This window comes from Asparagus officinalis, chromosome 5 (assembly GCF_001876935.1).
Source record: "Asparagus officinalis chromosome 5, Aspof.V1, whole genome shotgun sequence".
In the NCBI taxonomy this organism is placed as follows: domain Eukaryota; kingdom Viridiplantae; phylum Streptophyta; class Magnoliopsida; order Asparagales; family Asparagaceae; genus Asparagus; species Asparagus officinalis.
Window position 1 is genome coordinate 119274875 of NC_033798.1, and position 11467 is coordinate 119286341.

The window sequence follows — 11467 nt, forward strand, 5'->3', positions numbered from 1 at the left end:
AAACATTTCGCATCTATATATATATATATATATATATAGAGCAAAACTTCTGTCAACTTAAGTGGACGTCCACTAAGTTTCTTATCCATTGATGATTACTTGATTGAGCTATATATATATATATATATATATGTATATATATATGTGTATATATATATATATATATATATAGAGCAAAACTTCTGTCAACTTAAGTGGACGTCCACTAAGTTTCTTATCCATTGATGATTACTTGATTGAGCTATATTGTGGATGATCCGCTCCGTTAAACTTGATCTACATATTCTAAAACCCCAACACACCAAATTTGGTGTGAACTCGTTGTGGTTTGACCCTCCGTCGAGCCATGTAAAAAGTTCTATTCACTCAAAACCATTAAAATTGATACGAGTGGATGAAGGGTCAAACTACGACGGGTTCACCTCAAATTTGGTGTGTTGAGGTTTTAGAATATGTAGATCAAGTTGAACGGAACGGATCATCCACAATGTAGCTCAATCAAGTGATCATGTGTGGGTGTGTTGACACGTATGTAGATCAAGTTGAACGGAACGGATCATCCACAATGTAGCTCAATCAAGCGACGGAACGGATTATTTTAATGTATTTGACACGTATGTTTGTATTGTCCATGTTGTGTTTGAGAACCATTAGTAGTTCATGACTTAGTGGCCTCGTACGTCATGAACAGACCTAGTGACATGTGTGGGTGTGTTGACTGAGTTTAGGTGGTGAACCAGAGTTTCAGTGTGGAATACGACTATTGATTTAGAAAAACGAGAAGAGTTGGGATGGGGAAGTTAATGTTCATGTGCTTAGATGTGACTGTTGATATATATATCTTCCAACTCGCGCCAGTGAATTCGTGTAGTCACTGGGGTTGGTTTGTTGGGTTAAAGTGAATTCGTGTAGTCACTTTAGTCTGTGACCTGTTTCGTCACCTGAGCTTTGCCTGAGTTCGAACCAGGCCAAGATCGGTTGCGTGTAGTCCTCTGACCGATTCATGTAGCAGTATTGGATGCACGTAGAGGATTTGTGAACAGTCAGTTATCCGGTAATATGAATGTTGACTTTATGTGAGATGTGGACCAGTGAGTTTTAGGATGGCTAGTTACATGACCTTGTTTCTTGGCTAGGTATGAATTCCTGTGAGATGTAGACCGGTTATGTTTCTTTTCATACATAGATCGGAGTTAATATTTAATTATCTGCAATTTGAGATATATAGTATATACATGAGGGTTTCCTTGTTTGGATTATTTCGCTCGACGTACTACATCTCTTGTTATAGATTTTTAAGTATTAATTCCATCTAGTCGTATGACCATGTTACTTGGATGATTATTCTGATCGCTAGTTGTATGATCGACTTGTTACTTGATTGATTTTATTGAATTTCCAGTTGTACATTCCTTTTATCATTTCTTTCATTGTATCATTTTTCGCATTGGGTTTTCGATCGTTCTATATTCTTTTGTGGGATCTTGCCGTGTACCATACACGCTGATGTACACCTGTTTTCTCTGGTGTACGTCAGACTAAGAAGAAGAACAGGTCCATCTTGGAGATGTGCTAGAACCAGGATATTCTCAGTATGGAGATGCATTGCAGCAAGAGTGCCTAGCGTATGGAGCAGAAGAAGAAACCGAAGCTTAGTTATTCCATTCAGTTTATTTTTGTAGCACTTTGATTTCCTTTTTTGATCAGTGTATTTTTATATATCTCTCCAGTATTCAGCTGGATAGTTTTATAATAAGGGCATGTTTGACCCGAATATTATGTCTTGGATGATATTTCTTTTATGATATGGATCATTTTGTTCTAAGTTTGTCTATTATATTCTCGCTATCTGTGATCGGGGACATGTGACTTCGTGTTGTATTTATTTCTTAACGTTTAACGTATTAGGTTGAGGAGAAATGTTTATTTTTATTCTTATTCTCTTTAATCTAATACATCGTGGGCTTGTTCACGCTTCGATTCCTTGGTATTTTGGGAAGCGGAGTGTGACAACTGTCTGGTCGGCAAACCATAGGGACGACTCAAAAACCAACCAATCTCTATCGAGGGGATAAGATCCAAATAAGCTCCCTTCAGATATACATCAAACTACAACATTAATCAATCCCATCAAGATCTCAACTCTGACAAGTCTCAGGCATAAACAGCTCACTCTGCCACAAGTCACTTCCCAGATATCACTAAGATATCCTCCCCTGTACTCGAATGATTTCCCTTCCAATCGTCAGCCGACATCTGTAAAGCAAAGAATAGCTAAACAGTCAGTCTATCTTCCGCCATGCCCCATCTATCAAAATCCGAGATATATTCGAAATCTTCTATGCTCGAATGACTTCCCCTCCAGTCGTCAGCCGGCATCTGTAAAGTGGAGGATGACTCAGCAACCTGTATACTCACCCCATCACCACCCCCCAGTGCATAATCAAAGCCAAGTGTTTGAATCTCAGGGCGAAGGACTATAAAAGTGATGAAGGAAGGTAAGGTGAGGGGGATCTGCATCTTCTTCTTATTCTTCTAATCTTAACTCTACTAATGATACGAGTCGACGTGCGAGCACCCTTTGGTCGCGGAATTACCAAAAGGTGTGTTGAGAAGAGGATGACCAAACACAAGATCAATTCAGTATAAGGCGAAGGAAAATACATTCTCTAGATTATGAAGAACAAAAGATTACAATCTCTCCCTCACAATCTCACTAGAATTGAGAACAACCTCTCAACTCTCTCTCTCTAAACCCTAATACAATTATTAGAATTTCTCTTGATCACTTCTCTCTTGAGATCTGATTACAATCTAAACCCTAATCCTTTTGATCAGGATTTCACTTAGACCTAAAACCCTTTAGGACTACATCTTGGCCTCTAACCTCCTTGTTTAGAACCCTAAACAATCCCTATTTATAGGGTTTACAACGTGGTGGTAATCTTATAAATAAACAAGTCCAAAAAGGATCAGGAATCCCTGTCAAAACAGAATTCAAAACGAACCAGGAAAAGCCAAATATCGCGATCCGGTCGACCGCCAATCCTTGTCCGGTCGACCGGCCAGAGCGCTTCTGCAAACCCTGTCTTGTGCAGGTTTTCCGGTCGACCTGCATGGGTGCCGCGGTCGACCGGCCAGAACCCGACCCTGTTTTCCTGATCTTTTGCGTTTCACTCCTTCTGACTTCTTTCGCCGTCCTCTATGGCTCCAACCACGCCTCTATTCTCAAGATATCATGAGAATCACCTATCCTCAAGCTCTCATGAGGATTGTTTTTCCGAAGAGAAGATACACCCGTATTATGGGTCCCCCCTTTAGAAACTTGAAGTCCCTTTCAAGTTAGAACTTCAGCTGAGGAAACTCTCGAGCCCTTCCATCTTTATTTTCTTCAGTCATCTTCTTATTCCTTAGATCCTGGATTCCTTCCAATGAAATAAGGATCTCGCCAAGCTTCTTGTATGAGGACCGAGTAAGGACCATACACAGGATGCCCCTTTACCGGATCTAGTGCTCTGATACCAACTTGATACGAGTCGCCGTGCGAGCACCCTTTGGTCGCGGAATTACCAAAAGGTGGGTTGAGAAGAGGATGACCAAACACAAGAACAATTCAGTATAAGGCGAAGGAAAATACCTTCTCTAGATTATGAAGAACAAAGATTACAATCTCTCCCTCACAATCTCGCTAGAATTAAGAACAACCCCTCAACTCTCAATCCAAAACGAAACAGGAAACCCAGAATTCACGATCCGGTCGACCGCCAAGCATGGTCTGGTCGACCGGCCAGAGCGCTTCTGCAAACCCTGTCTTGTGCAGGTTTTCTGGTCGACCGGCATGGGTGCCGCGGTCGACCGGCCAGAACCCGACCCTGTTTTCCTGATCTTTTGCGTTTCACTCCTTCTGACTTCTTTCGCCGTCCTCTATGGCTCCAACCACGCCTCTATTCTCAAGATATCATGAGAATCACCTATCCTCAAGCTCCCATAAGGATTGTTTTTCTGAAGAGAAGATACACCCGTATCAACTAAGAGGTTGGACCTTGGTTGAATTCAGGAGGATCATTTTTTTTCCTCTGATCAACTTTCTTTTTATTAATAACTCACAAAGAGTACCCCCAGATAAGGACCTCAATGGTCCCGAGACTCTCCCTCAAACCTCACTTAGGCTCACCAGCTGACTCAACCGTTAGAGGTACCACAGGGGAAACTGGCCCTGCCCTCTTACGGGTTTATTCTTCTTATTTGTGCAGAAGAATTAGGAATTCTAGTCCAAGGATCGGGCATAAACTCGGAGGAGTAGTCGGCCCCATCTCTCATCCTCTCACCCTTCGTCATCAGCAGACAGCTCTCATCGACTGTGTGATCTCGGACATCAACAGTTTGGCACCCACCGTAGGGTGTGGACGGTAAAAAAATACCTCTGATGAGCCTATAGGAAATTCGCCCATAAGAAGTCGCCTGCCTAAGCCGCATGGCCATCAAATGTGCCCGGTTCCAGATTCGCCTGAATGATCGACTCGCCTGCACGAGTTAAGATCGATTAGGATAGCGGAAGTTCGCCTCATACTCGACTCGCCCGCCCGAGTCCAAAGACGAATCCGCCTGCAAACCTCAAGGTCACTAGTACAGCTGGGCATCCGCTACCCCACGTGCTGGGATGAGCCATCCCATCTCTCTCGACCCAAAGGGAGAGGGCACGATACCCCCCAGACCGTCAAGCGGACGCTCACAGCACGAAGGCCTGGACAAGTGTCGAGTCAACCTGAGCATTCATAAATGCGACTCACCTCGGCTGTCTGAGTCAAGAGCTGGATCCGCCGGCACTCGGCAAGTTGGCTAGACCCACTCGAGTACTGTGCACTTACTCTGCCACCTCTCCTGACCGAAAAGGAGAAAGCACCGTGCTCAAAGCACGCCGGGCGGTCACGCACAGTACAAGTGATCGGACAGACACTTCATCGATCTGCGAACTCATAAATGCGGTTCATTAATGCTGGTCAAGTCCACTCGGATAGCAGACGGCCGTTGCCTCATATACAAGGATGGGCCTTCCCATTTTAGGTGACAGGACATAAAGCACAATCCCTCGAATGACCATTCATGGTATCGAGGAGCAGCTAGACGTCTCTGAAGAAGATATGGTCACATCCCATAATTCAAGGATGAGTCAAGCTGTCCCTCTTTCATTTAAAAGCCCCTTCCAGCACACTGGAGAAAAAGGTCGCAAAAACTTAGAGAAAAGAGTTGAGACCAAGCTCTCTGCATAATCTTTGCATTGCAGCACCACTGTCTAGTTCCGAGCTCCGATCGCCGGCGAACTAAGCAGACCCGAACTCCATCGATTCGAGCTTCTACTGCGAACTGAAGCTCTCCAGCAACCTCATTCAAACGGTCCAAGGGAAGCAGACTCGACCCGACCATCGAGCGAAGCGTCCTATAGCCACCTAAAGTCCCCACACAAAACAAAGAGGGAATTCCCTCTGCTTCTGTTGTAACCATTTGATTATTAGTTTGTAATAAGCTTTCTTATTAATACAAACGAACACTCCATATTTTCGGGAAATCAAATTTACACCATACAGAAGATGGCGACCACAGTGGGAGAAGCTATTTCATCGAACAAAATGGTGGCGGCTCAATTTGATGAGGTTGCTGTCGGGACGACCGTGGAGTCCCTAGAAATTGAGTTCGACCAGGCCAAGTACGAAGAGTACTTGTCCTCCTCCTCCTCTGGCAGCTGTTTGAGTCAAAAGTCGGTTCTGTTGAGGAATTCATTATAACTTTGTTTGATTACAACAAATTCGAAAGAATAATCTTTTTATAAGACTTTTTCTACACAACAAAGCGAAAATTACAACTTTTGAGAAACAAACACAAAAATCGTCTATCGATCTTTGTTTTCGTGGGACTTTGCCTGTGCCGGGAACGCTTTGGTTCGTGGACCGCCGAATCACAGATCGTGAAGAGGGCGTTGACTGATTCTGACTTCGTTTATCGAAGTAAGAAATTGAAACGATATCTTATCGAAGTAAGATAGTCGTTCTTCTTAAAATCAAGTCAAAGCTTAATTTCAAGGCGTTGTAAGAAAACTCAAATCTGCTCTCTCTGCTCTGGAATGCTCGAAAATATGCTCGATCCTAGTCAGAAATGACCCTAGGGGGGTATTTATAGCCTCTGGAGTTCATAACTGAAAAAACTCAACAAACGATGAAGTTAGACTGGCGAGACAGTGTTTACTGTCTCGCTGGGCGAGACAGTGTTTGCTGTCTCGACCCGCGAGACAGTAAATACTATCTCGCAAACTGGCGAGACAGCAAATACTGTCTCGCTGGCGAGACATCAAAGTCTGTCTCGCTGGCGAGACAGTTCATATTTGTCAATTTTGGGTGGTTTTCCCTATGATTGGATATCTATTAGCATTTTTTGATGCCTACAGATACCCCCTCCAAAGTATTCCAGACGCATTCTTTTATAGAAGAGTCTGGGATACTTTGGATAAGATAGATTTTACTTACGACCCATCCAATGGTTGGTTGAGTAGATCGTGTGAAATGACTTGAGAATGGCTTCAATGCTTGATCTCTTCTGCTTTTAGTCTATTCAGTTCTTTGTAGAATAGCTAATGTTTCCCAGGCGTTGCGTTTATCGCTTGACCATTGTCGAGATCTTGAATTGAAGGTGGTACTTGCTCTTGTGGGTTCAGCTTTTTATCACTGAATTGATATATCCATTGAGAGCTCATCAGGTTATCCTTAAGAATATTCAGATTAATAGTCTCCAGAAACTTCCTGTTGAGGGTGGGAATACAGTTTAGACTCGTGTACCCATTGGAGTATCATGGTCTCTTTTTTGTTGGTAGAGATGAACCCGATGATGGAGAGGAAGAATTTTATATTCTATCTCCTGATCTCTTGTTTGTTGGTAGAGATGAACCCGGAATTGGAGAGGAAGAATTTTATATTCTATCTCCTGGTCTCTTGTTTGTTGGTAGAGATGAACCCAGAATCGGAGAGGAAGAATTTTATATTCTATCTCCTGGAGTAAAGAAACACAAAGTGGGATCTCCACTTAGAGAATCTGGCTTGGTTTGAATAATCCTAACTGTCATAAGGTTTGATTACTCAATTCAAAAGTGGACCTTTCGTTCGCAAAAAAAATGAATCGAAAGGAGATTTTGGCTGTGCTCCTAACTGTAGTAAGGTTTGACCGAGTGGGAGTTTTGAGACGATTCTAACCATAGGGAGGTTTGATCGTTCCATTTGTGGGCCTCTCATTCATTGAAGGAATCGAGAGGGGATTTTGGTTGTGGTCTTAACTATTTAAAGGTTTTGACCAATTGAGGAATTGGAGTAGGGTGTAAATAACACTGAGTTCGTTGATTTACACAAACTACTTGGTGGGAAATTTTGATTTCAAGTATAAGAATTTGACACAAAACAATTTGTCGATTGATACAGACTGATGATTGTTGATCGATCTGACCAGTGGGGGTTTCATAGTGTGAGATTACAAATCATCGAATCTCCTCTTCCATGATCACGTCACTAGTGATATATTTATTCATATAAAATAGATAATGAGGGTATAAAATTATAATAAAAATATGATTATCAACATGCAGTATGGCGATAGGTTCGAACAAAGAGAACCGCCCACTGAAGATAAAATAATCCAAGTTAACATGGGTGACGAGGCCAACCCGAAGCCCATATTCATCAGTGACAGCCTTCCCCCAAATGAGAAGGAGGAGTTAATTGCTCTCATCAGGGAGTATATTGACGTCTTCGCTTGGAACTATGAAGATATGCCAGGGCTCGACCCCAATGTGGCAATTTGTTGCCATCCTGAGTAATCAGACGATAAGCACCGTTTGAATAGACTGTCTCTATCACGAACGGTTCTTCCCATTTAGGTTCAAATTTGCCTTTCTTCTTAGAAGTGAGAATCATAGGTCTTCGTACAGCGAGCACTAGATCTCCTTCTTTAAAGCTTCATCGTCGGACCTTTTTATTGAAAGCCCGAGAAATTCTAGCTTGATAAAACTCGATTTGTTGTTGAGCTTCCAAGCGTTTCTCATTCAGCATCTCTAACTCCTTGAGACGTTGCTGATGATGTTCTTCCGTCGTCATTCCCGTTACAAGAGCGATACGGAGAGAAGGAATCTGTATTTCCAAGGGAAGGACGGCTTCACATCCATATGTTAAAGCATATGGAGTGGCTCCGGTAGGCGTGTGGACGGTCGTACGATAAGCCCAGAGAGCTTCGCCGAGTTTGTCGTCCCAATCTTGTTTATTGGTTTTCACCAATTTTGCCAGAATTTTGATGATAGTCTTGTTAAAAGCTTCGGCCAATCCGTTAGCTGTAGGATTATAAGCAGTCGACGAAACGTCCTTAACCCCGAACTTACCGCAGAATTTGATAAATGCGTTGCTCACGAACTAAGGACCATTGTCGTGCACTATTCGTCTTGGCACACCATACCGATATATGATATGGTGTTTGATGAATTTTATAACATCAGTCGTCTTTACTTCTCTAAGTAGAACTGCTTCTGCCCATTTCGAGAAATAGTCGGTGATTGCCAAAATGAAACGGTCCCCTTTAACCGAAGGCGGAAAAATAGGACCTACAATGTCCATTCCCCATGTCTCGAACGACCATGATGTCGCCGAAGGATGCAGATACTCAGGGGGTATGTGCATATAATTTGCATGCAATTGACACGCTTCACATTATCGTGCGTAGTCGACTGCGTCTTTTACCATAGTTGGCCAGTAATACCCGATTCTCCTAAGTCGATCACAGAGTTTAGGACCGGGCTGATATGCACCGCAAATCCCATCATGCGCCTCTTTGAGTGCTTGTTCCGCTTCTTTGCTGGATAGACAACGAAGTAAAAGACCATCATAAGCTCGTCGATACAACGTTTGCGATGTGGCATTGTAATAAAATCTCGGCGCTCTTCGCCGAATCGATTCCCTTTCTCTTACATCTTCAGGTAATATACCATGTAAGACGTAGTCGATAATGGGAAAGCGCCAATCTTGAACTTCAGGTTCAACTCCAGTTGAGTATACTTCTTTAGCGTTCGAATCGTAGATTGGAACAATAAGCTGGTGAGTCCTCACTGTAATCAATTGCTCTGTTTCGGGAGGTTGAGCCAAGGATACTGACAATGCTGCCAATGTGTCTGCGTATGCGTTTTGGAGACGTGGCACGTATTCGATGAAAAATTCTTCAAACAAACTTGCCATTTCAATGGCCACCTGGTGGTATGGAATCAGGTCTTGATTTCTGACTTCATACTCTCCTCGTATTTGATTAACTACCAGTTGAGAATCTCCAAAAGCCTCAAGGTACTCGACCCCCAGCTCTTTGGTGAAATTAAGTCCGATTATTAATGCATTGTATTCAGCCACGTTATTAGAGCATGGTTCGGTCAGTGAATATGCTCTAGGCAAGACGTGCTTTTCCGGAGAAACTAAAACGATCCCCACTCCTGAGGAGATTTTAGAACATCTGGGTGCACTTGCTACGTTGGTTGATCGGGAAGCCCCATCGAAGTACAATTGTCACACTTGTTGATGTGATGTGGTATTAACTTCGTGAGTTTCATCTGGCAGATCGTCGTACAATTCGACTACATCCTTCGTAGGGTTTTCCGCCAGAAGATCGCAAATCGCTCGTCCTTCAACAGATTTCTGTTGTTTGAAGTACAAGTCATATTGCGATAGGAGTAAAGCCCATCTGGCCAACCGCCAATTCATGGAAGCCGGTTGGGTCATGAACACTCGGACGGGATTTATGTTGGAAATGACATAAATCGTCTGTCCGACTAAATAATGTCGCATTTTCTGAATCGCGAATACCAAGGCGAGGCATTCCTTCTCAATCATCGGATAACGAGACTCAGCTCCTACCAATGTACGACTCAGATAATACACAGCTTGCTCGTGACCGTTATCGTCATCTTGTGCAAGTAATGCACTTAACGAATGGCTCGTCGCTTTTACATAAATCAAAAACGGTCTGCCCGATTTCGGTGCAACTAGAATAGGTGGATTCGCCAGATATTTCTTAATATCCTCGAATGCCTTTTGGCATGCTTCATCCCAAACGAACGACACGCCTTTCTTCGCGAGTTTAGAGAACGGTTGACATTTTCCAGACAGATTTGATATAAATCGACGGATGTATGCCAATCGACCTTGCAACCCTCTGAGTTCTTTAAGATTTCTCGGGGGTTGTAGCTCATGTATTGCCTTTACCTTATCAAGATCAATATGAATACCTTTTGTGGTGACGACGAATCCAAGAAATTTACCGCTCGACATTCCAAGGAAGGATTTAGTCGGGTTCATTTTCAGCTGATGATTTCTCATAAGCTCAAACATTGTCTTCAGGTCATTAATGTGGTCATTTTTATCACGACTTTTAACGACCAGGTCATCAACGTAACATTCGACAGTCTTCCGGAGGTGCTCTTGAAAGATCTTCGTCATTGCTCGCTGGTATGTAGCACCGGCATTCTTCAAGCCGAATGGCATAACAGTATAACAGAAGACACCCAGGGGTGTTCTGAATGTCGTATGCTTTTCATCATCCGGGTGCATCTTGATTTGATTATACCCAGAAAATCCGTCCATGAATGACATTCTTTCAAACCCGCATGTGTTGTCAATGATGACGTCCGTAATCGGTAGAGGAAAGTCATCTTTGGGACAGGCCGTATTCAGATCTCTGAAGTCAATGCAGATTCTAATTTTTCCGTTCTTTTTAAGGACTGGAACAATATTGGCCAACCATTCAGGATGTCTGACAAAACCCGAATCAATTAGCTTCTTGACTTCAGCTTCTATTGCCTCCATAATCTGCGGACGAAACCGTCTTTGTTGTTGTTTGACAGGTTTAGCATCCGATTTTATATTAAGGCTGTGCATTGCTATGTTTGGGTCGAGTCCCGGCATATCTTCGTAGTTCCAAGCGAAAACGTCGATATACTCTATAACGAGGGCGATTAGTTCCTCTTTCTCGTCCGGTGGAAGATCACCACTAATGAATATAGGTTTCGGATTAACTTCGTCACCCATATTAACTTGAACTACCTTATCCTCGGTAGGAGGTTCTCTTTGCTCAAATCGATCACCGTATTGGATATTCATGTAATGTGTCCAAGGATCTTCCCAAGTGGGCAATTGATCGTCTTCTTCTGTTGTAGAAGGATCGACTGTTGCCATATTTGACATGAGACTTTTGAACTTTTCTCCAATGCTCACATCAGAATCCCAATTTGAAGTATCGGATGAATGCCCACTCCTTTCTATTAATTGGTTAATGATCTGTTGACCATAATCGTCATCGGATGATAAAGCATAACCCAGACCCCTATTACGACTGTAATAATTATCTGGTTTTCCTTTTGGTACATAGGCAGGACGGGGTGGAACCCTAATACCTTGACCAA